Source organism: Muntiacus reevesi, chromosome 3 (genome assembly GCF_963930625.1).
Source record: "Muntiacus reevesi chromosome 3, mMunRee1.1, whole genome shotgun sequence".
Classification (NCBI taxonomy): domain Eukaryota; kingdom Metazoa; phylum Chordata; class Mammalia; order Artiodactyla; family Cervidae; genus Muntiacus; species Muntiacus reevesi.
Genome location: NC_089251.1, coordinates 167,880,840 through 167,904,774, shown reverse-complemented (window position 1 = coordinate 167,904,774; position 23,935 = coordinate 167,880,840). Strand labels below are relative to the sequence as shown.

Below are 23,935 nucleotides of genomic sequence, written 5' to 3'. Positions count from 1 at the left end.
GTCCTAAAAAAAAAATTCAGCCCACTTTTGTTACCCACAACTAAATATTCTTTTCCCCTGATGTGGTAGGTCAGCACGAAGGGATAGTTTTTCTGTATTCTTCAGGATTTGTTTCCGAGTCCTTACTTCTGTATCCATTACGGTTCTGCATCTTTATCTGAAGCTGTGGTTGGCTGGGTCTTTGTCGTCTATCCTGTTTTTTGTGATACCTAGCTGACCCAAAGGAATTCTTTGTTTTTCCATTTTTACTTTTAGGAACAAAAGAGGCAGTCTTTTTCTCCAATCAGTAGGAGAAAAGAGAAGCTTGGCTTGGAGAGTGTTCTCCCTTGCTGAATTACTAAGAAAGGGGCACTTAGAAAATTTTTTCTTCAAATGTAAAGGGCACACATCGTAGTGGGGAGCCTGGTGCATTTTCCTAAAGTGAACATGGCCGTGTAATAGGGATCCCGGTACGTTTCAGAGAAGTCTTGAACTGCCCTGAGCTGCATTAAACCTTCCTCCCCTCCTCATCCTTCAGACTACCCACCTGTTGTGAGAAGCATTTCAGCCCTCTGATGCCCTCTGACCCGCCATCTGCCAGCTGGTTCTGTGTGGACCGGGTTTGGCCTGCCCTGCCCTCTGTCCTTTGCCCCTAAGATGAGAAGTTTGGCGTTTAAGAGACAGGCTCTTTGTTCTTATTGCCGCCTGCCTTTGAGTAGATGGCCAAAAGGGAGAGACAGAATGTTGCATTTCCACTTTCCCTTGAACAGTCATCCCTTGTGGCCAACTGGAGATGTGATGAACAAGGCAGACAGTGCCGAGTGAAACCCTGGCTGACTGCCTGTTTCCTTTGCTTTCTTCTCTGTTCAATACAGTATGAAGATGAGTAACACAGCAGTGTGAAAGTAAGAAGCTAGTGTGAAAAAAAAAACAAAAACATGATTTTTATGAGTAAGATTAAAAAAGCCTAAACTTAGACTTTAGAAATGTAGAGTAAATGGAAGTGTTATGAATGGTGGGAGGAGGGATATATGGTCAGAAGGAAGTGGACTAAGGGCAGAGGGATATAGGTTATATTATGAGGAACCTCCTGGGAGAGGCTCTGAGATATTGAAATAAGGAGTCACTGAGATTTTTTTAGCCCTTTCCTGGATGAATGGAGGTGTGTGTCTGTAGCAGCCACCAGCAAAGGTTGGAGTTGACCATCTTCTAATTTTCTTTCTTTCATTTTTAGGTGATTTCCTAAATATGATTACAGATACCAGTCCTTTTTTTTTAAATTTTTTTAACTGCCATTCATTTGATGAGAAGAAATGGATTATTTGGGCATTCTGGTATGGATTGCAGATCCTTCAAAAGTGATGTGCTAAATATTTTCAGACTAAAGTAGTTTACATCCTAGCTTCCCTACTTGGCAGTTGCAGGCCTTCAAGAAGAGGACTGTTGAGAATACTTAAGAGATGTTATTTATGAAGGACTTTATAAATTGCATGGTGCTGTTTGCTACAGTGGGCTCTTAGACTTCCGGGAGAATTTCCCTGTGAGTGTTGACCTCACATCTTCTCTGCCTTCTCTTTGACTTCCAGACCTCCTTGTCACTTGGGGCCACTGGCGGAGAAGGATCTTGTTTATATTCTGTTTGTTCTAGTTTTCAGAGCTCACCCCACCCCTGCCTTTTCTGAAGGTAGTGCTGGTTGAGGTGAAGGTGGGGAGGTGTGGGGAGGTTTTGGATTATTGGAAGGTAAAGTCAGTTTTGAGAAAGTATAGATTTAGAGAAGAAGGCTAGAGGTGGAAAACAAAGCTGGGAACCATAAGCAGGCCGCCAGGATCGTGTAGGGGTGGGGTATATCAATAAAATCTATTTCAAATTTAACGTATATCTGTACATCGTGTTCTGTGACAACTTAAAAATGTACCAGTGGTTCTTCCATCCATCCCTCTGAGTGAGCTGTGTTTTCACAGCAGCAGAGCTTAGGGAAAGGCAGTTGCAAGTAGCTTCCTGGAAGGTGTTGAAGATAAAAATTTGGTCTGTTTTTGTCTTAATGTAAGTAATGAGAAGAAGTGTAAGCCTTTTTGATTTGACTCATTACCTTTGTTAAATTACGTTTGTATGTTGCATTTAGGGAAAAACCATGGATTCTCCAACTGCCTTGGTGGAGGGTAGTGGGTCAGGCTGAATGCTGTGCTACTTCTGCGCCAAATACCACCCTGACCCTGTTAGAAACGGTGAGCAAGGCCCCCGGGCTCTCTGTGTCAGCCTGGCCAGGGCCCTGCCAGCTGCATGCTCGTCTCTGCCGCCAGGGTACTGACTTAGGAACCGGATGGCCAGCTGCGGCTCCCGTGACCCCGACTCACTTGCTGCGTTGAGCTAGGGGCGGTGGTGCGGGTCTCGGTTCCTGCCTCGGTCCGCCTGCAAGAGGCCTGACCCTGCGGCTGCCGGACCTCCTTCAGCGGTTTGTCCCCGGGCCGCCTGGGTTGTGACCTTGGTCTCTATGCCAAAACAAGCTGCTTCTGCTTTGGCTAGATGGTCACATCTGTTTTCAGTGACCTTATCACATTTTGTGTCCTAAAGTGTGGCCTATAGGAAGTCAATTTTGTTTTTGTTGTTGGTGTTGACAACATAAATATGTTTTCTCTCTGTTCTGGAGGCTGAAATTCTGAGATCAAGGAGCTGGTGGGGTCGGCTTCATCTGAGGCTCTCCGTGGTTTGCTCCATCCTCACATGGTCCTCCCTCTGGATGGGCGCAGCCTGGTGTGTGTCTGTGTATCCTGATCTCTTCTCTCTTTTTTTTTTCCTTTGAATCAAATTTTATTAAATCCAGTTCTTTGTCTGCAACATTCACACAACATAAGGTAACTGCTCAGTTCCACAACATAAAGAGTATTTCAAAAGCAGAAATGGAAATTCGCACATTGAGAGAAATATAAGCATTATATTTTGATAATTTTTTAAAAGGGTAACTAATATTGTTCAGTCGCCAAGTCCTGACCCACTATTTGTGACCCCACAGACTGCAGGACGCAAGGCTTCCCTGTCCTTCACCATCTCCCAGAGTTTGCTCAAACTCATATTCATTGAATCAGTGATACCATCCAACCATCTCATCCTCTGTCGTCCCCTTCTCCTCCTGCCTTCAATCTTTCCAGGCATCAGGATCTCTTCTAATGAGTTGGCTTCTTGCATCAGGTGGCCAAAGTATTGGAGCTCAGCATCAGTCCTTCCAATGAATATTCAGGACTGATTTCCTTTAGGATGGACTAGTTTGATCTCCTTACAGTCCAAGGGACTCTCAAGAGTCTTCTCCAACACCATGATTCAAAAACTTCCAGTTCTTTGGTGCTCAGCCTTCTTTATGGTCCAATTCTCACATCTGTTCATGACTACTGGAAAAACCATAGCGCTGACTCTTCAGACCTTTGTCAGCAAAGTGATGTCTCTGCTTTTTAATACACTACATTTGTCATATTTTTCTTCCAAGGAGCAAAGGTCTTTTAATTTCATGACTGCAGTCACCATCCTCAGTGGTTTTGGAGCCCAAGAAAATAAAGTCTGTCACTGTTTCTATTGCTTTCCCATCTATTTGCCATGAAGCGATGGAACCGGATGCCGTGATCTTCATTTTTTGAATGCTGAGGTTTTTTTTTTTTTGAATGTTGAGTTTTAAGCCAGCTTTTTCATTCTACTCTTTCACTCTCTGCAAGAGGCTCTTTAGTTCCTGTTCACTATCTGCCACTGTTTTTAGGGTGGTACTATCTGCATATCTGAGGTTGTTGATATTTCTCCAGGCAATCTTGATTCCAGCCTGTGATTCATCCAGCCTGGCGTTTCACATGATGTAATCTGCATACAACTTAAATAAGCAGGTTGATAGTGTATAGTCTTGACGTACTTCTCTCCCAATTTGGAACCAGTCTGGTTCCATGCCTGATTCTAACTGTTGCTTCCTGACCTGCACCTAGGTTTCGCAAGAGGCAGGTCAGGTGGTCTGGTAGTTCCATCTCTTGAAGAATTTTCCACAGTTTGTTTTGATTCACACAGTCAAAGGTATAAGGTAGTCAATGAAGCAGAAGTAGAAGTTTTTCTGGAATAATTCTCTTTCCTTTTCTATGATTATTTTTCTACTGCTGTGTAGCAAATTGCTAGTTATTCTCTCACAGTTTCTATGAGTCTGGCGTCATAGCCCAGGGTCTCTGGGAGGCTTTGGCTCAAGTCTGTTGGCCAGAGATGCTGCCATCTCAGAGTTCAACCGGGAGAGGACCCATTTCCAAGTTTGCTTGCATGGTTGATGGCAATTAGAATCATATTTTAAATGATGTAGGAAATCTGTCTCTATTTAGAAATCTTGATATGAAGTGGAGACTTATTTTGTGTAAAACTGCAGTTTGATACTGGACCTTGCTCAAAGATGGCTGTACTTTAAAAGAACACACACACACAATTTTGAGGTATACTTTGCTGTTGTTGAGTCACTAAGTCGTGTCCACCTCTTTTGCAAACCTATGGACTATAGACTGCCATGCTCCTATTTCCAAGAAATTTTCCAGGCCAGGCAAGAATACTGAAGTGAGTTGCCATTTCCTTCTCCAAGGAGTCTTCCTGAGTCAGGGATCGAACCCCCGTCTCCTGCTGGATTCTTTACCACAGAACCTCTAGGGTTTGAAGTGGATGGGTATACTTAAAAAAATATGATTTTAATTCTGATCTTACTGAAGCCAATGAGAAGAAAAAACTGCTCCCAACTACTTCAGTTCAGTCGCTCAGTCGTGTCTGACTCTTTGCGACCCCATGAATCACAGCACTCTGGGCCTCCCTGTCCATCACCAACTCCTGGAGTTTACTCAGACTCATGTTCATCGAGTCAGTGATGCCATCCAGCCATCTCATCCTCTGTCGTCCCCTTCTCCTCCTTACTCTCATGTAATTACAGCCTTTATTATACCATAGCATTCTTTACCTGAATAGAGTTTCTTGATTCCTAAGTATTTTGTATTTGTCATGTTATTGAAAAAATTGACTCATTTTGATAGGAAGAATTTAGAGCATGGATTCTCAAACTGTGCTTCTCTGGAAAGAAGGTGGCAGTCATACCGGACCAGACTGTTTCTCCTTCTTTTCCTCACGTACTCGTTACACAAGCTTCAGTTCCACATACTGTCATAGTACACATTTACAGGTTCCACTTACAAAGATATACATATATATATATAGGGATTTTATGCTGCTGCTGCTAAGTCACTTCAGTCGTATCTGACTCTGTGCGACCCCATAGACGGCAGCCCACCAGGCTCCTCCGTCCATGGGATTTTCCAGGCAAGAGTACTAGAGTGGGGTGCCATCACCTTTTCTGATAGGGATATATAATCTACTACATATATAATATATATGATCTATTATAAGATGTAAAACTTTAATTATGTATAGACTACATATAGTCCTGTTACATATTACATATATGTAGTAGAAGTACAGTTAGTTGCTCCTTCATGTCCAACTCTTTGTGACCCCATGGACTGTAGCCTGCCAGGCTCCTCTGTCCATGGAGGACAAGCATACTGAAGTGGGTTGCTATTCCCTTCTCCAGGGCATCTTCTAAACCCAGGGACTGAACTTTGGTCTCCTGCATTGCAGGCAGATTCTTTACGGTTTGAACCACTGCTGCTAAGTCACTTCAGTTGTGTCCGACCCTGTGCAACCCAATAGAGGGCAGCCCACCAGGCTCCCCCACCCCTGGGAGTCTCCAGGCAAGAACACTGGAGTGGGCTGCCATTTTGTTCTCCAGTGCATGAAAGTGAAAAGTGAAAGTGAAGTCACTCAGTCGTGTCCCACTCTTCGTGACCCCATGGACTGCAGCCCACCAGGCTCCTCCATCCATGGGATTTTCCAGGCAAGAGTACTGGAGTGGGGTGCCACTGCCTTCTCCATTGAACCACTGGGGAAACCCCATTTCACATATATGATTTTCTATAATTATCTAAATATATTATATAATCTATTATCTAGTTCTCCTATACATGATGTGTGATCTTTTCTATGTGATATAAAATCTTTTATGTATAATCTTCTACTACGGAAGTACACTACAGATAATATATGTATAATCTTCCTATCTGAAATATAAGCTCATGGGAAGCAGATGTCATAAATCACTCTCATACCCTGTAGCACCCAGAACAGTAAGTTTTTTTTCCTCAAAAAATACTTAGAAGTTTGATTGCAGCTGATTTGGGGATGAACACTGTTCTCGGCTATAGGTGACTGGGGGAAATTGGATGTAGATTCTCCTGGGCTTAGTGATGCCCAAAGGCAGCCAAGCCACCGTGCACCCCGGGTCACCCCATCTACGACTCAGGGGCATTGCTTCTTCTGAACCCCCCTGACTCCACGTGGAAGGATTAGAGAGTATGAAGTGGGCATAAGGTGACGAGAAGGTTCTTGTCTGTTCTGTCACCTCCCTCTGCAGTTCCCTCCTGGACTGGTCCTGGAGGTGAGGACCTCCTGCTGGGCTGTGTGTGGCGGCCTGCGCTTCACTAGAGGTGCCTCTGACCCCGGACTGTGATGAGATTGGAACAGAGCACCGTTACTGGTATTTCTGTAGGTTATGTAGTTACTTTCTCTTGATGAAAAAGCCTTGATTTTGATGCCTGAGCTGTCTTGCTTTATTAAAATTTCCATTCTGTTTTCTGGAAAACCCTTCATGATGCTGCTTCTAAGTGGGTCTAATGGTCATTTCTTGGCTTTTTGTCTGTGAACCCAGGTGGAGGTTGTCCAGGCTGGGCGTGGAGCTTAGGACAGTCCTTCATTGGAGAAAGGCTTGGGAAGAATGAGATGAAGAGCTCCAGGGAGCAATAGTAGATGATGTCTTAGTTTGGACTGTGACCAAAAGGCCATAACTAGGTGACCTAAACATTTATTTCATAAAGCTCCAAAGGCCTGGAGGTAGAAAATCAAAGCACTGGCAGATTCCGAGTCTGGTGAGAGCCTGCTTCCTGGTCCATAGACAGCTGTCTCCTCACTGTCCTCATGTGAGGGTGAGAGTTCTCTGAACTTTTATGAGTGTACTTATTCCATCTGTAAGGGTTCCATCCTCATCACCTATCCACATGTCAAAGGCCCAGCTTTCTAATACTGTCATCTTAAGGTTAGGATTTCAACATATGAGTTGGGGGACCCTCAAATATTCATTCATAAATTTGCCCTCCCCCCTCCCCCCAAAGTCATGTCCTTCTTGTCCACATATTATACTCATTCATCCCAACAGTTCCTGAAGGTTTCACTGTTTGCAGCGTCAGCTTTAAAGTCTAAGTCCAAAATCTCATCTAAACAGCATGTAAATCAGATACAACTGAGACTCAAGGTACCATTTCATGCAGAGGCAATTCCTCTTCAGCTGTGAGCCTGTGAAACCGAATGAATTATGTGTTTTTCAGACATAATGGTGGCACAGGCAAAGGGTAGACATTCCCGTTCTAAAGGAGAAACAGGAAAGAAGAAAAGGGTAACAAGTCCCATGTCATCATGTTATAACAACATTCAGCCTGAAGGCTGGGGAGTAATCCTCTTTGACTTGATGCTCTGCCTTCCAGGTCTGGCTTGGCAAGTTGGCTCTGCAGTGGCTGTCTGTTGGAGCCCCTCTCTTGTGGGATTCTCTGCCCCCGAGGTGGCTCTCTGCTAGGGATCTAAGGCTCTCCTGTGCTGGAGACTCATGCCCACAGCTCTCCTGGTCTGAGATAGCTGCCCCATGGCTCTAGTCAGCCCTGTCCCTGGATATATAGGTGGAGGTATATATGGTATGCATGTGTGCTCGGTCATGTCTGACTCTTTGTGACCCCATGGACTGCAGCCCATCTCTGTCTATGGGATTTCCCAGGCAAGTATACTGGAGTGGGTTGCCATTTCCTCCTCCAGGGGATCTTCCCGACACAGGGATTGAACTCATGTCTTTTGTATCTTCTGCATTGGTAGGCAAATTCTTTACCAAGGCATCTTCTGGGAAGCCCCCATAGGTGGAGGAGACCATGTTTTCCTCTCCCACCCTGGGCCCTTGCTTGTAGGACCTGTGCTGATCACAGGTCCTGGTGATCTCTGAGCTGTGTTTGAGGTTGTCCTTCCACTGTCTTGATAGGGTCGATACTACAATCTCCTTATCAAAAGGTAACTTGACCCTCCCTCAGAGTTCTCACTGCAGTATAGATAGACTGAGAGAGGCTTTGTTTGTGCCTTCCAAGAATCTGTTTCCCCCAGTCCTGTGGAAGTTCTGTAATCAAATCCTGCTGGCCTTCAAAGTAAGATTCCCTTGGGATTCCCAGTCCCTTTTCCGAATCCCCAGGTTGGGAAGTCTCATGTGGGGCCTAGAATGTTTGCAACAGTGTGAGAACTTCTTTGCTTTTCTTGTTCTCCCGTTTGTGGCTCACCCACCCAGCGGGTTTGGGATTTGATTTTAACGTGATCTTGCCCCTCCTGCCACCTCGTTGTGGCTTCTGCTCTGTCCTTGGACGTGGGGTCTCTTTTTGTTGGTGGGTTCCAACATGCTCCTGTTGATGGTTGTTTAGCAGCTAGTTGTGATTTTGGCATTCTTGCAGGAGAAGATGAGTGCATGTCCTTCCCTGATGGTCCAGTGGCGAAGATTCCGCCAATGCAGAAAGCCCAGGTTTTGATCACTGGTTAGGGAACTAGATCTCATATGCTGCAATAAGATGGTACAACCAGAAAAGGATTCTACATGCCTCAACTAAGACCCAGTGCAGTCAAATAAATAATAAATAAAATACACTGATAGGCTGAGAATTTTCCATCTCTATAAATTCTTCCTTTTATTCTTAAATGATTCCATGGTAAACATGGAAGTCTTTTTTCCCTCTTGTATTTTATTGTAAACCACCAGGAGCAGTCAAGATGCACCTTCATCATTTACTTAGAAATCACTCCAGCTAAATGTCCAATTTTGTTGCTCCCAAATTCAACCATAAAACACTGGAATGGCAGCACAGTTTATCCAAGTTCTTTGTCAATTTATGATAAGGATTGTCTTTTCCTCATCTCTGAGACCACATCAGAATGCCTTTTATTGTTCATATTTCTACCAGCATTCTGTTGGTGATAACTTAAGTAGTTTCTAGGAAGATGTAATCTATCTTGGTCTTGATGGGGTGGTGGCAGCGGGATGGTGGGGAAGGTAGGCAAGAATGCTGGAGTGGTCTGCCATTCCCTCCTCCAGGAAAGATTGAAGACAAAAAGAAAAGAGGGGAGCAGAGGATGAGATGGTTAGATAGCATCACCACTCAGCGGACATGAATTTGAGCAAATTCGAGGAGAGAGTGAAGGACAGGGCTGGCGTACTGCAGTCCATGGGGTCGCAAAGAGTGCAACACAACTTAGTGACTGAACAGCAACTGTACAGAGGACTCAAGGATGGGCACATGGCCACTGAGCACATAAAAAGATGCTCAGCATCACTAGTTATTAGGGAAATGCGAATGAGGTACCTCTTCACACCCATCAGGATAGTAATAACAAAAAAAATCCCCCCAAACCAAAACTAGAAAGCCAGAAAATAGTAAGTGTTGGTGAAGATGTGGAGAATTTGGTATCCTTGTACACTGTTGCTGGGAACGTAAAACGATGCAGTTGCTATAGAGTAGCTTTACTGTGGAGTAGAATTACTATATAATCCAGCAACTCCACTTCTCAGTATATGCCCAAAAGACTTGAAAGTAGGGATTCAGACAAGTATTTGTGTGACCACATTCATAGCAGTGTTATTCACAACAGCTGAAAGGTAGAAGCAAACCAACTGTCCATGGGCAGGTAAATGAATAAACAACATGTGGTGTATGCAGGCAATGGAATTTTATTCCACCTTAAAAAAGAAGGAAATTCTGACATTTGCTATAATATGCATGCACCTTGAAAACATTATGCTCAGTGAAATAAACCAGTCACAAGAAGGCGGATACTGTTTAATTTCACACACTTGTATGTTTGTGCATGCATGCGTGCTAAGTCACGCAGTCGTGACTCTGCAACCTCGTGGACTGTAGCCTACTGGGCTCCTCTGTCCATGGGATTCTCCAGGCAAGAATGCTGGAGTGGGTTGCCATTTCCTTTCCCAGGGGATCTCCCCAACCAGGGATCAGATCTGTGTTTCCTGCCTTGGCAGTTGGATTCTTTACCACTGGGCCCCCTGGGAAGCCCCATGAGGTACCTAGAGTTGTCAGATTCATAGAGACAGAAAGTATTGGGTTGGCCCCAAAAGTTAGTAAGATGAAGTGAGTTTTGGAAACAGTTGGTGGTGACGATTGCTCAACAGGGTACATGTGCTTAATGCCATTAAGCTGTATTTTAATAATGGTTAAAATGGCAATTTTTATGTTGTGTATGATTTACCACCATTTAAAAAATTCATTAAAAAAAAAAAAAGCCATGTCCCACTGTACACTGTTTACCATGGGGAGTTAAACTGATATATACTGAGTTTTCAATTTAAGAGTAATGTTCTGGTCAGTTCTATGAGAAAGTTGAGATCACCAGAATTTTGTTTTCATCTGCTTTAGCAATAACCAAGTGTCCCTCTTTTCTCTGCCCTCCTCCCTATCTGAGAAATAAGACTGTCCTTGAAGTCTTGCCTGGGCCATGTCTGGAAGGTGAAATCCTGACAGCCATAGTGGAGTCCTGAGTAGTGTGCTTTTTTTTTGTCTCTGACATTTGCAGAAGCTGTTGGATAATGAGGTGAAGACTGAAGAGAGGGGTATAGGTCTAGGAGAATCTAGGTTTTGTTGGATGTCAAGCTCATACAATTTGGGGTTCTCCTTAAAAAAGAAGATGAAAAGATCTTTCTTCCGAAACTCATACAAGACTACTCATAAACATGTGTTGGGGCCCAGCCCAGGGTTTTAGAAGGAGCCCTGAAACTTAAGCATCATTAGTTTAATGTAACTTGTCTTTGTTGAGGAATAGAGTAGGGAGTGTCCAGAGCAAACTGCTTACCTCCTCTGACCTTTATCCTCGGAAGCAAAAAGATTTGGCTAGACGTATCACATCCAGAAGATGGACAAGTAATTAGGAAGTCCCTAGGGATGGAAAATGGTTTATTCCATTTAAACTCACTCTGGTCCACATTTACTTTAACCATCTTCCCAGATGATGGTTTCTACTGTAATTTAACATGACAAAGTGACCTTTGACCAAAATCAATTAACTTTGAATTTCTCGCCTAGACTGTTGCCTGATAAAATTTTAGAGGCACTTTCCGAGGAATTGTATAAAATTTCCATGATAATTATGACCTTGAGGTAGTCTTGTGTCAAAAAAGATGCATACTCTTCTTTGGCTAATTACTTTCTCATCTCCACCCCACTCTGATTAGTCTTCATATCTGTTTCAGACTTAGATAAATACTTCATCAATCAGAGATTAGAAGAATCTCATTACCTCTGGGAATTCCTCAGTGCCACTCAGGCCTTTAATGAAGCTGTTAGGAGTCTTTGTCATTGAAATCAGGGCTTAAGTGACCAGATGGACTCCTTGGAAGCAACTTGTACAAATGTCAGGCGAGAAGACATTTAATGAGGCTTAACATTGTGCAGCAGAAGGCAGAGTGGGTCCTGAGTTGTTTCTTGTTGAGTTGTATCACCTTCATAATAGCCTAATTTCTTCTTTTTGTAGGAGAAATGGACCTTTCAGAAGTAAAAGGATATGAGTTTATTCCATATCAGAAAAGTGACAATGAAGGCAAAAAAATCACAGCATGCTTCACACTTTCTTTTGTGGCAGGACGCATTATCCTGAGGGAGTGCAGACCTTGTACTGCCAAACAAGGGTGAGGGCAACCGCCATTCAGGCTTCTCAACTTGGCCAGATCCCTGATTTTCAGATGTAGATTTCAGTGTCCAGATTGCTCATTGTCCCAATGCCAGTTGGGTGCTGGGATGGATTTGCCAGATTCATTTGCACTTCTTAGACAAAGCTGGAATTTGAATCTGAAATTAAAGGTGAAAAACAAGGTCTCTAAATCAATCAAACCCAATTATCATTCGAGTGGGGCTTTTATACTGTTTCCGGCCTTTTGAATAACAGAAAACTGTTCGCAAGAAATCGTCCCTCCCCTTCCCCAGAGACTTCGGGGAAACTTTATAAAACTTCATGTTAGTGGTGAATCGAAGGCTGCTTTGCTTATTTTGGTCTCAGAAAAGATGAAGGGAGGAGGAGCTCCAAATCTGTTGAGAATAGCCATCCTTTCCGTGGGTTTGAATGCAGCCAGATTATTTTTGGCTTTATCCTGGTATTCCAAAGAAAAGGGTGTGGTTGAAAAAAGTGGTATTGAGAATTTGTAAAACAAAGAGGAATTTTGTATTGTTCTGAGTGTTTTTGTTTGTTTTGGTCATGCCTCCTGGCTTAGGGGAATCTTAGCTCCCTGACCAAAGATTAAACCTGGGCTCTTGGCAATGAAAGTACAGAGTCCTAACCACTGGACCACCAGGGAATTCCCTATTCTGAGTTTTAGTGTGATCAAGGAAAAAAGGAAGAATTTTTAAAAGAAATAATGCCAGCTAAAAAGTAGTTTGAATGTTCATTTCACAGCTTTGGTCGTGACTGTTTTCATATGCGTGCCTAAAATGTATGAGCTTCATTACTACCAAATAGTTGGTACGTAGGCATTCTCTTATCTAAATGATGCTGAAAATTCAGCTCCTTTGTATACTGGTGCCGAATCAAATAGTGGAGATGGAGTTTTTGAGCGAAGCAGAAAAGGGTAGCTTTAGCACTTTGCCAAGCAAAGGGGGCCCCAGTGGGCTATCCCCTTAAAACCACTTGTCCCAACATGGAGAAGACAGCAAGAAGTTTTATGGTAATTGTTCAAAGAGAGGGTGATCAGCTGGTGGACATTCTTCTGCTGGGTTGGTGAGGAGGTTAAGTCGGAGTCAGCATCATCAGCCTTCAGGTCCAACTGGTCTGGGGTCTCCACGCTTGTGGGCAGCTTACCATCATTAAGTTAATTGTTAACGTCTCCCACTTGGAGGGGTTTCAGCATGTGCAAAACAGCTCAAAGATAAAGGCAGTTCTTGACTGTTTCACCCTCTTCTCACATTCCCTCCCTTCCCTAATTAACAACTGCTTGAATCTGCCCATTGGAACTCAGGGTAGGTCATGAAGTCTGAGTGAAGGCTGTTCCCTATGATCAAAGAAATGAGGGACACAGGAAGGCTTTGTACCTAGGAGCCCCAGAGGGCCCCCTGCATGCTATCATAAATTCTTGTAACCCTGCAGTGAAAGTAAGAACAATAAGGTTGGTTTTAAAATTAACTTCACACTTTTCCCTTCTTCATCTGAGACAGATCCATGTTGCCTGTGTGATGTTAGTTCCAATTAGGGCAGTTTGGAAACTTTATTTTTAGAGTGAGAGGGGGAAAAAAAAAGTGGCTTGCTTTGAAACAAATTAACAAATAGACTGGGTTGAAACAGTTTTGTATGAGAATTAGTTCACTCACCCTGGCAGATTGGCCAGAAGCCAGCATTTACAGCTTTATTCTGTTTCTTTTTTCCCTAACTTTTTATCTGCAGCATTTGTTCATTGAGGGAGAGGAAAGCCTTTTCCTGTGATTCCCCCACCCGTCCTGTTACGGGCAGTTGCCCGGCCCCCTTCCCCCTGCCCTCCAGGGCTTGGTCCACTTGGCACTTGGGCCTCTAGCAACTGCCTCCTTAGCAGGGTTGAATGCAGGCAGGATCCCACTTGTCATCCTATGTTAGTGGGGAACTTAAGGATGTAGGACTTCCCTGGTGGCTCAGATGGTAAAGAATCTGTCTGCAATGCAGGAGACCTGGCTTCCATCCCTGAATTGGGAAGATCCCCTGGAGGAGGGCATGGCAACCCACTCCAGTATTCTTGCCTGGAGAATCCCATGGTCAGAGGAGCCTGGTGGGCTACAGTCCATGGGGTTACAAAGAATCGGACATGACTAAGACTTAAGGATGTCTCTGACGTTTTTAGCTCACTCATCCTGTAGCTATATTAAACACCAGTGATTGTATCTGGGTTCTTCCCCTGCATGATTTTATTTCCACCTCATAACATTATGGGGGAAGCACTGTCATCTACATGATCAGATGATGAAGGCGTGACTCTGGCAGGAGAGAGAGAGACCTACCCAGAGTCATGTGGACAAGAAGGGACAGAAAGTGGGTTTAAAACCAGGTTCTGCTGACTGCTCTCCGCACGCCCTCTGCTGCCTTCATAGAGCTGGAGGGGCTTTTAGAGACCTTCTCGTCCAGTGGTCTCAGCACTGGCAGCACAAGAGAGCCACCTGGAGAATTTAAAATGAAGATTCCATTGGGCTCGTCCCTGGCCGGCTAGATGGAGTCTCTGGAGGTGGATCTCAAAGTGGTGGTGGGGGGGCTCCCCGGGGTGATGGTGCTGTGCAGGTCTCGCTGCTCTAATCCAGCTCCCTCAGCTTTCAGAGAAGCCTGAAGCCCAGCAATTTCTCCTTGCTCTAGTCTGCAAGGAGGGAGGGCTCTTTGCCCTCTCTGCAGTCTAGAACTGCAAGGTAGACGGGCCTGGAGAATGTGAGTCGAGGAATTGGCTCACACATTGTTCTCCAGGGTTTCTGCTCTTCTCAGAGCTTCCCCCGGAAACCCCATGTCTCTCTGGGGTGGAGGTGGGGATGTGTGGACTCTGACTCTTCAGGACAGTCCCCTCTTCTGTGTGGCAGTCCCCCCAACCCCCCACTAGCCCTGCCTTCATTGCCACTGGCCTTTGGATTTGTTACTATGGCTTATTCGTGTTGGAAACGCAACATGAGCTGGTGGTAGCTCTGGGACTTATAGGGGTCTATGAGATGCTTCTCGAGAGAGATTTTCTGGTCAGGCTTGTGAGGACGTGGGGTGAGCAGGGGAGATGGGGAGACTGGCGGGGATGCTGAGCTCCCGATTGGTCTGGGGTCGGGATACCCAGGTTCTCCTCTCCTTTGTCACCCATCCGCCCCCTCCCTGTGCCGTTTGTCCTTCTGAGCGGTTCCTTGTCCCAGGTTCACCCAGGAGGCCGCAGTCAGTGGCTGTCCAGCCCCCAAAGATCTTTCTGCGACCCCCTCCAACTTGAGCTTCGTGAGGACAAGAGATCCCAACCACCTCACCTCATGCTGCTCCTCCTTTTCTATCTTTTCAGCCTGACCCCAGAGGCCCAGTGATTGGAAACACACGGGGTAAAGGGTGTGGACAGTGAAGGAAAGCACTTTGCCTTGTAAGGCAGAGAGGGGTGTCAGGACACAGATGCTCTTGGCGCTTTCTCGTTCAGGCAGCGAGGGAAACAGAAGCGACCAACAGATGTGCCAGTTGAGTCACATAGAACTGGGCGGTAGACATTGGCATTAGGTGGGCTAAGCTGGCATGCTTGAAAAATTCTCACTGGGGGGACTTCCCTGGTGGTCCAGTGGTTAAGAAGTGACCTTGCAGAGCAGAGGACGCAGGTTTGATCCCCGGTCGGGGAACTAAGATCCCACGTGTGGAGAAGCATCTAAGCCCAGCGCCGCAGTGAGAGTCCATGCTCTGCAAACGGAGATCCCAAGTGCTGCAACTGAGACCCGACCCAGCCAAGTAAATTAAAAACTAATTTTGATATCTGTGGTTTCCTGCTGTTCGTTGTGATGAGAGAGATTGTTGGAGCAGATCATGCACAGAGAAGAAGAGAGCACATGAATGAACAAGGCTGCGAGGAAAAAAGTGGGGCCCAGACGGGAGGAGGAAGAAGTAGGAGAAGGGAGGATGTGAGCACAGATGAGTTTGGGATAAGGGGGTCAGAAAACAGCACCGTGAGGCGGGGTCAGAGGCGGGAACCAGAGCCGCAAGGGAGCCTGGAAGGCCTGCATGTCTCTGGGAAGGTAGCGTGAGGGCTGTGGGAGACTTTAGCTGTATTGCTCCGGAGTATTTTTACAAGATGATATAAATGGTGCAAACAAGCGTGGGGCATGCTTGAACAGAAAGCGCTCTTGAAATGCTCCATCCACTCATTGAGAGGGCCCCCGGCGCCTTGTTTGAGCCCCAGACACACCTGTGAACTCCAGACGGGGTCTTTTATCACCTTGACCTCGGAGACCCTGGCCTTGGAGGCCAGGGGTGCTTTTCTGCCCGGGGAACCCAGAGAGAGGTTCCCAGGGTGGAGTCTGGGAAGGGAGTGTGTTTTCAGGAAGTTCATTTCATACCTAGATTTTGTCGAACTCTTAAAAAAGAAATCAAAAAGATAATGGGAAATGGCTTTGTTTAGTCTGTGTGTTTCCCTGATTTACACCTACTTCAGTTGCCAAGCTTGCTCATTAGCGACGAGTCATTAGTGCCATAATTACTGTTAGATTTGTCTGTGGCTGGAAAGTTCGTCTGACTTTACTTGCAGCTGAGTCTTGGCATATCTGTTGTGTTGGCAGCAGCCAACCTTGTTCTGAGTGTACGTTTTAACCGCCTGTTCTAACCTTCAGCTTTATCATTGGTGCACTGATCAGAATAGTTCTCATTTGAAGCAATAATTGTCCTTAAAAAACAACATGAATTTAAAAAATCTGGTATAAACATATGTTTGGAAAGGAAATTTGAAAGATTGATTTCGGGACAAACAAGATACTTTCAGTTTTTTTCTTAAATTACAAAAAGTCTGGTTTGTTAGAAAATTATGTGGTAGTTATAGGAAAATATTTGTTTTAAATATATATCATGATAAGAGAAATGACACTATGATGAGTGTTTGATTTAGGCCAAAGCTAAGTTGTTTTTTAAACTGTGGTGTTGGAGAAGACTCTTGAGAGTCCCTTGGACTGCAAGGAGATCCAACCAGTCAATCTTAAAGGAAATCAGTCCTGAATATTCATTGGAAGGACTGATGCTGAAGCTGAAACTCCAGTACTTTGGCCACCTGATTCAAAGAACCGACTCAATTGGAAAAGACCCTGATGCTGGGAAAGATTGAAGGCTGGAGGAGAAGGGGACGACGGAGGATGAGATGGTTGGATGGCATCACCGATGTGATGGACATGAGTTTGAGCAAGCTCTGGGAGTTGGTGATGGACAGGGAAGCCTGGCGTGCTGCAGTCCATGGGATCGCATAGAGTTGGACACGACTGAGTGACTGAACTGAAGTTGTTTTTGGTAGTTTTAGTAATTTTACACTTTCTCAACGTACTGCTTCATTCTCTGTAACTGAAGCAAATGGTCTCCACTGGAGAATAAGAAAACTGGGGATTTTGGATTCAAAGACACAGCTTGGACGGAAGACCCCGGCGAGGGTACAGATACCCAACCAGAAGCGAGAGCGGTCTAGAGGCTCGGTGCCCCCTGGAGGAGACCCCGTCGGGACCCCTCTACTGGTCCTGGTGGGAGCACGTGCTATGTGCTGGTTTGCTATTTTTCATCTTTTTACCAATTCAAGTTAGGTTTTATTCTCCACATTTATTTCACTCGGGGAAAGAAAGCATCCCAGGAACTTGCCCAAGGGCAGAAATGCGCTGTTGGTAACCAGTAAGCCAGGAAGGAGACCAGAGTCCCTTGGTTCCAAAGCACAGGCTCTTTCTACTAAACCATTGTTTCCTGGATGGCTCCTGCAAGGTGTTCTTGGCCCAGGAAGCCCTCTTTTCAGCGATGGGTCTTTTTGATCAGATGTTTTCTGAAATCTTACCTCTTTCAGAGACTTTCACAAAGCGATTTAAAATGAGGTGGCAGTTTCCCCCCTACTGTTCTATTTAAAGGTGTAGTTCTCACAGCTTATTTAGCAGTTGCCGCCATGGAAAGTGGATTTAGTTTTTTACCTTGTTACCTGTGGCTCCCGTGGGAGGAAGGAGAGATAGGTGGGACGAGGGGAGGAGGTGTGTGGGGGAAGATCAGTGCTCCTCTACATGAAAAACTAAGATGCACACAGATGCAGGATGTGGTTTAAACCCCTCCGTCTATTATGGTGACTTGTACCATTAAAAATAATACTGGTGATTGACTTATGTTACAAGACAACATTTCACATTAACATGCCATTTGCAGTGATACACAAGCTACTTGATTTATTGATTAGTCATAGATAGAACTTTTACATACTCTGTCTCCTGACTCCACTAAACAGATTTTAAATTTTTGAAGGATTATGGAATTGATTGTGTGATATGCAACATGGGACTGTCTCTATTCTCCATGATCTGCCTGGCCACAAATTCTATGACAAAAGTCAATCTTAGGAAAATAGTCTGTAAGTTTCGTTAAGTGAGGGACTATGTTTGTTGGCTCTTATAAACTTAGTATCTGTCAGAATAGAGTCGAGACTATCCTGATATTCAAATTCATTTTAATCTTCTGTACCTTTTATGGTATAATGAAAATGGGTTGTTACCATGACATAAGGCATCCAAAGTACTGAAACTTTAAGGAGATACTGTTTACACTTAGAAAGTTCAGTTGATGAGAATACAGTATATTTATCAAGATACTACTCTGAAGCTTGCATTCAAAGAGGGAGAGAGAACACAAAAATGGTAAAATGATGGTACTTGAAGAAACTGGGTATCTGGATGAGGGGTGTGTGGGAGTTCTTTAACTATTCTTACAACTTTTTTTTGGTGTTTTTGGCCATGCTGGATCTTAGTTCTCCAATCAAGGATCGAATTTGCAAATTTGAGAAAAATCATTGTGTAAGGAGACAGAAAATTTTGGGTTGCTAATGAATGAACCCGTTAGAGAGAAAATGGTGGAGAATTGAGCCTGTATGGCCGTAAAAGTCAATCAGAACGAACTGTGTTCTTCCACTGTCTTTATTTCACCAATTATTGAGTCAAACAATCTTTTGGATTTTCCCTGTATGCCCTGACTAGTTCTGATGGAGCTCCATGTTACTGCTTTCCTGGGTCCTGGGACTTCAGAGATTTTGTTCATACCTGCCTTTCCCTATATCTCAGTCCTGCCCTTTTCTGAAATTTTCATGACTCTTCCATTTCTTTGAGCTTTAACGACAGTGTCAAGATACCATCCCCTCACCTCTTGATCGGCTTTCATTTTCTTTTAATATACTTTTTGTTATAGAACAGTTTTAGATTTACAGAATTATTCCAAAGATGGTACAGAGAGTTCCTGTATATCTCACACCCATTTTCAACACCGTTCACTATTATGGTGTATTTTTTTTTTTATAACTAATGAAACAATATTGATATTGATACATTGCTGACACCACTCCCCCCAGTCAGAGTTCCTGTTTTTCCCTAATGTCCTTTTTCTATTTTAGGATCCCACATAGGATCCCACTTTACGTTTCTGTCATCGCATCTTATTAGCCTCCTCTTAGCTGTGACAGTTTTTCTGACTTGACTTGTTTTCAATGGCTTTGACAGTTTTGAGGAGTACTAGTCAGATGTGTTATAAAATGGTTCTTAATTTTCTGATTAGATTGGGTTAATGTGTTTTGGAGAAGAAGATTACAGAGATAAGAGGCCATAATTATCACATGCTATTTTACGTACTATCAATATGACTTTTCACTGTTATTGTTAACCTTGGCCTTCTGGCTTGAAGGAGTATTTGGCAGGTTTCTCCACTGGAAAGTTACTCCTTTTCTCTCTCTTTTCAAACTATACTCTATGGAAGAAAGTCATTTTACACAGCCCTGCCTTCAAGAGTGGGAGTTATGCTCCACTTCCTTGGGGTCAAAGGATCTACATAAATTCTTTTAATTCTGCATGGGAGAGTGTCTGTTCTCTTACATTTACTTATTCATTCAATCATTTATATCAGTATGGATTCATGGATATTTATTTCATATTTTAGGTTATAATCCAATACTACTTTATTTTGTTGCTTAAATTGTTCCAGATGTGGCCGTTGGAAACGCTTTTAGTGGGCTCTTATATCCCTATGACACACCCTCATCATGGTGAATTTTCCTTGTACCAGATCTAGAATTGGCCATTTCTCTAAGAAGCCCTGGTTTCTTGGCATTAGAAATTAAGATCTGGATGCTAGGTGTATGTACTGCTACTGGGGTACTATTACTTCTTTGTATGTATTTTAAAGTATATGTTCTGTTCCTCCAACTAGATTAGTTTTTCAACTTGTCCCATTTCAGACCAGCTAAGATAGAATTCCTGAGTGTAGGACTTGGGTATTAATATATTGTTAAAATTCCCCCAGGTGATTTTAATGTGTAGCCAGGGCTTCCCTAGTGGCTCAGAGGTTAAAGCGTCTGCCTCCAATGCGGGAGACCCGGGTTCGATCCCTGGGTTGGGAAGATCCCCTGGAGAAGGAAATGGTAATCCACTCCAGTATTCTTGCCTGGAGAATCCCATGGACAGAGGAGCCTGGTAGGCTACAGTCCATGGGGTCGCAAAGAGTTGGACACGACTGAGCGACTTCACTTTTACTTTTCACTTTTCAGAGAAGCAATTCTAGCCTGTAAAACCCTTGAAGATAAAGGCTGTTAATATGTGAAATAGATATTGCATAAATGTTTATTAGTGTTAATAAGTAATTATTAACTTTGGTTCAGTGCAGTCGCTCAGTCGTGTCGACTCTTTGTGACCCTATGGACTGCAGCATGCTAGCCTTCCCTGTCCATCACCAACTCCCAGAGCTTGCTTAAACTCATGTCTATCGAGTCTGTGATGCCATCCAACCGTCTGATCCTCTGTCGTCCCCTTCTCCTCCTGCCTTCATTCTTTCCCAACATCAGGGTCTTTTCCAATGAGTCATTCCTTCGCATCAGGTGGTCAAAGTCTTGGAGTTTCAGCGTTAGCATCAGTCCTTCCAATGAATATTCAGGAGTGATTTCCTTTAGGATGGACTGGTTTGATCTCCTTGCAGTCCACAGGACTCTTAAGAGTCTCCTCCAACATCGCAGTTCAAAAGCATCAATTTTTGGCTTTCAGCTTTCTTTGTGGTCCAACTCTCACATCTATACATGAATGACTACTGGAAAAACCATAACTTAGAAAATAATTAAGTATATTCTAATTAATAAATAATCATGTGGGGAAAAAAATCACCTAGGCACTATACAGATCCTTGAAATAAAAGTCTTAGTCATTGACATTGATAAAAGTGACAGCAGTTGATATTGTTACTGAAAACATACTCTATGCAAGCACTAAGCTAATCACCTTATGTATACTATTTCATTAAGTCCTCAAACAATTTATTGTCCTAGTTCTATTTTACCAGTGTGCACAACCACTCCAATAGTTTTGCCTAGAGAATGGCTAACCACTCCAGTATTTTTGCCTGGAGAATCCACGGACAGATGATCTTGGATGGTTACAGTCCATGGGGTTGCAAATAGTCAGACACAACTGAGCGACTTTTGTTTCCAAGTCCAAGCTCTCTCTGCTCGCCCCAAAGGAGGCCAATGAATCTGAGACAATGAGTTGAGTCAAGGAAAAGACTTCATTCGGGGAACTGACTGACTGAGAAGATGATGGCAGGCGAACACCTCAAAATAACCATCTTCTCAGGGTCGGGATGCCAGGTTCCTTTACAGATCAGAGATGGGGGGCAGGGGAGGTGAGGAAGCAAAGGCCATTAACCTTGCAAACATCTCCTAGAATGGCAAGCCTCAGGCAGGGATGTGTTAATTTCTTCCTGCCATCTCCAGTGGACAGGTTTCTGAACAAAGGCACTTTTAGTTTAACAGGCAGAGGGGCAGGATTCTCTGAGGCTGGCCCTTCTGTATGATCATAATGGCAAAAGCAACGAAAACAAGTCAAACAGTTCCAACATGGAGTCAGAACTGGCTTCTTCTCTGCAACACAAACTCACTCACACTCGCATGCAAAAACGAAAGGAAGAAGATATTTCAGGCAGCCATGCTCTGAAATTAACATTGATACAGTACTATAGTTAAATGAGAGACATTTTCCCACTGATACTTGTTTTCTTTTCCAAGATCCAGTTCATGATTGTACCTTCCATTTAGTTGTCATGTTTCTTACTGTTCCCCAGTCTATGACTATTTCTTGGGCTTTCCTTGTTTTTTTGGTGACCTTGACATTTTTGGTGAGTAATGCCCAGGAATCTCATGGAACCTCCTTCATTTTGTGTTGGCCTTATTTTGTTTTTTTCATATTAAACTGAGGTCATGGATTTGGGGCAGAATAGCATAAACGTGCTGCTCCATTTTCTTTGCGTCATTTTAGGGACACATGATGTCAATGTGACTTATATTTCGATCACTTGGTTAAAGTCATGTCAGCCAGCTTTCTCCATAGTGTAATAACTACTTTTTACTTTCTGTATTCTGTTAGAAGCAAGTAATCATGTCCAGCTTCTGTCAAGGGGAGGGGATTTAGCTCCACCTTCTGGAGGGAGGGGCATCAAATAATTTGTTGTCATATCTGAAACTTAACACAGTGTTTAATAAATTTGGGGTGATACACTTTGAAGCATTGCAAAATATCTGTTTCTCTATAGCTTCACTTACTGCCTGCTGCTTTTAGTATTTGTCTAACCTGAGCAGTATGATCGTGCAGTACTGTTGATGATTTTCCGTATCCCTCATTCTTGCAATTCTTTTGTCAGGAAGATTTGTTCCTTCTCCGTTTGTTTATTCAGTTACTATATTAGTATGGACTCATAGTCATTTACTTTATCCTTTGGGTTTTAACTGAATACTGTCATTATTATACTGTTCAAATTGTTCCAGATATGGTGACTGAAAACTCTTTCAGCTTGGCTCCTGTTCCCTTTTGGCGTTCTGACACTATCGGATGTGCTAGGTTCATCTGCAGCGTTCCCTACTCAGCTCAGAGTTAGCCTTTAGTTGAGAATGGCATTTGGAAACCAATACCTGGGTACTGAGTGTGCTGCTTGCTACTGGAATGTCACTACTATTCTTAGGCATTCTCAAAGAACAGTGCTAGGAAATAATTGCTTATGTACTAATCCATGTAGATATCTATATTTCTTTGTCTTAAACATGAGTTCATACTGATATCACAGAATCTATACATGTCTGTGTTTGTTTTCATGTCTGTTTACCTGTTTATGTATGTTTATAATCCAGAAATACAAGGTTCATTTTATTCCTTTCCCTTTTCTTCTTCCTAGTTTCTTTTTCTGACAGTGAAAATCCTGGCTTCCCTTATTCACAGTTTATTTGAGAATCTGTTCAGTCCTGGTGTATGTATAGTTGCAGAATTGCCAACTGGTGCTCCTGAGGGCAACAGATTTACCAATCACAATACAGTGTTTAGTGTTTATGTACATTTAAAAAATCTCTCCATTAGCTTATAATGTCAGGTGGAATACTAGGCTCCAAAGTTACTTAGATCAGCTCCTTTCCCCCACCCACTGCCGTGAAGTTGTGTCGCCCATTGATTCCTTTCTTACAGTCTTCAAGTCATCCTGAAATCCACTGATACCCTGGTCGATTTTTTGTAAATATTGCATAAGAGTTTATTTCACTCTTTGTGGTATAGTTATATGTGTGTATTTGAAGGTCATGCAGTCGTGTCCAACTCTTTGCGATGCCATGGACTATAGCCTGCCAGGCTCCTCTGTCCATGGAGTTCTCCAGGCCAGAATATTCGAGTGGGTTGCCATTCCCTTCTCCAGGGGGTCTTCTCAACTCAGGGACTGAACCCAGGTCTCCTGCATTGGAGGCAGATTCTTTACCATCTGAGCCACCAGGGAAGCCCGGTGTAGTTGCCTAGGTTCTGACAAATGCATAGGGTCACATGTCCACCACCCCAGTGTCATATAAAGAACAGTTTCATCATCCTAAAGCTCTGTGTGGTCCCCTACTCCCTAGCAACATTTTATTCTCATTCCAGAATTTTTTTTTTTTGAATGTCATATAAATAGGGCTATAAAATATGCAGCTCTTTTCTTGGAGAGGGTCTGGCTTCTTTAACCACTGTTGAGTTTTCCAAATGTGCTGGCATATTGAATGCAGCACTTTAGCAGCATCATCTTTTAGGATTTGAAATAGCTTAGCTGGAATTTCATCACTTCCACTAG

General features: G+C 43.6%; 1 protein-coding gene and 1 non-coding gene across 2 annotated transcripts in view; both read left to right on the top strand.

Annotated features, from left to right (window-relative positions):
• TIAM2 (TIAM Rac1 associated GEF 2) overlaps positions 1–23,935 on the top strand; it is a 236,261-nt gene that overhangs the window by 46,823 nt on the left and 165,503 nt on the right. The window lies entirely within an intron of this gene.
• TRNAW-CCA (transfer RNA tryptophan (anticodon CCA)) lies at positions 20,142–20,213 on the top strand. Its single transcript has one exon. It is a non-coding gene; the product is annotated as a tRNA-Trp (tRNA).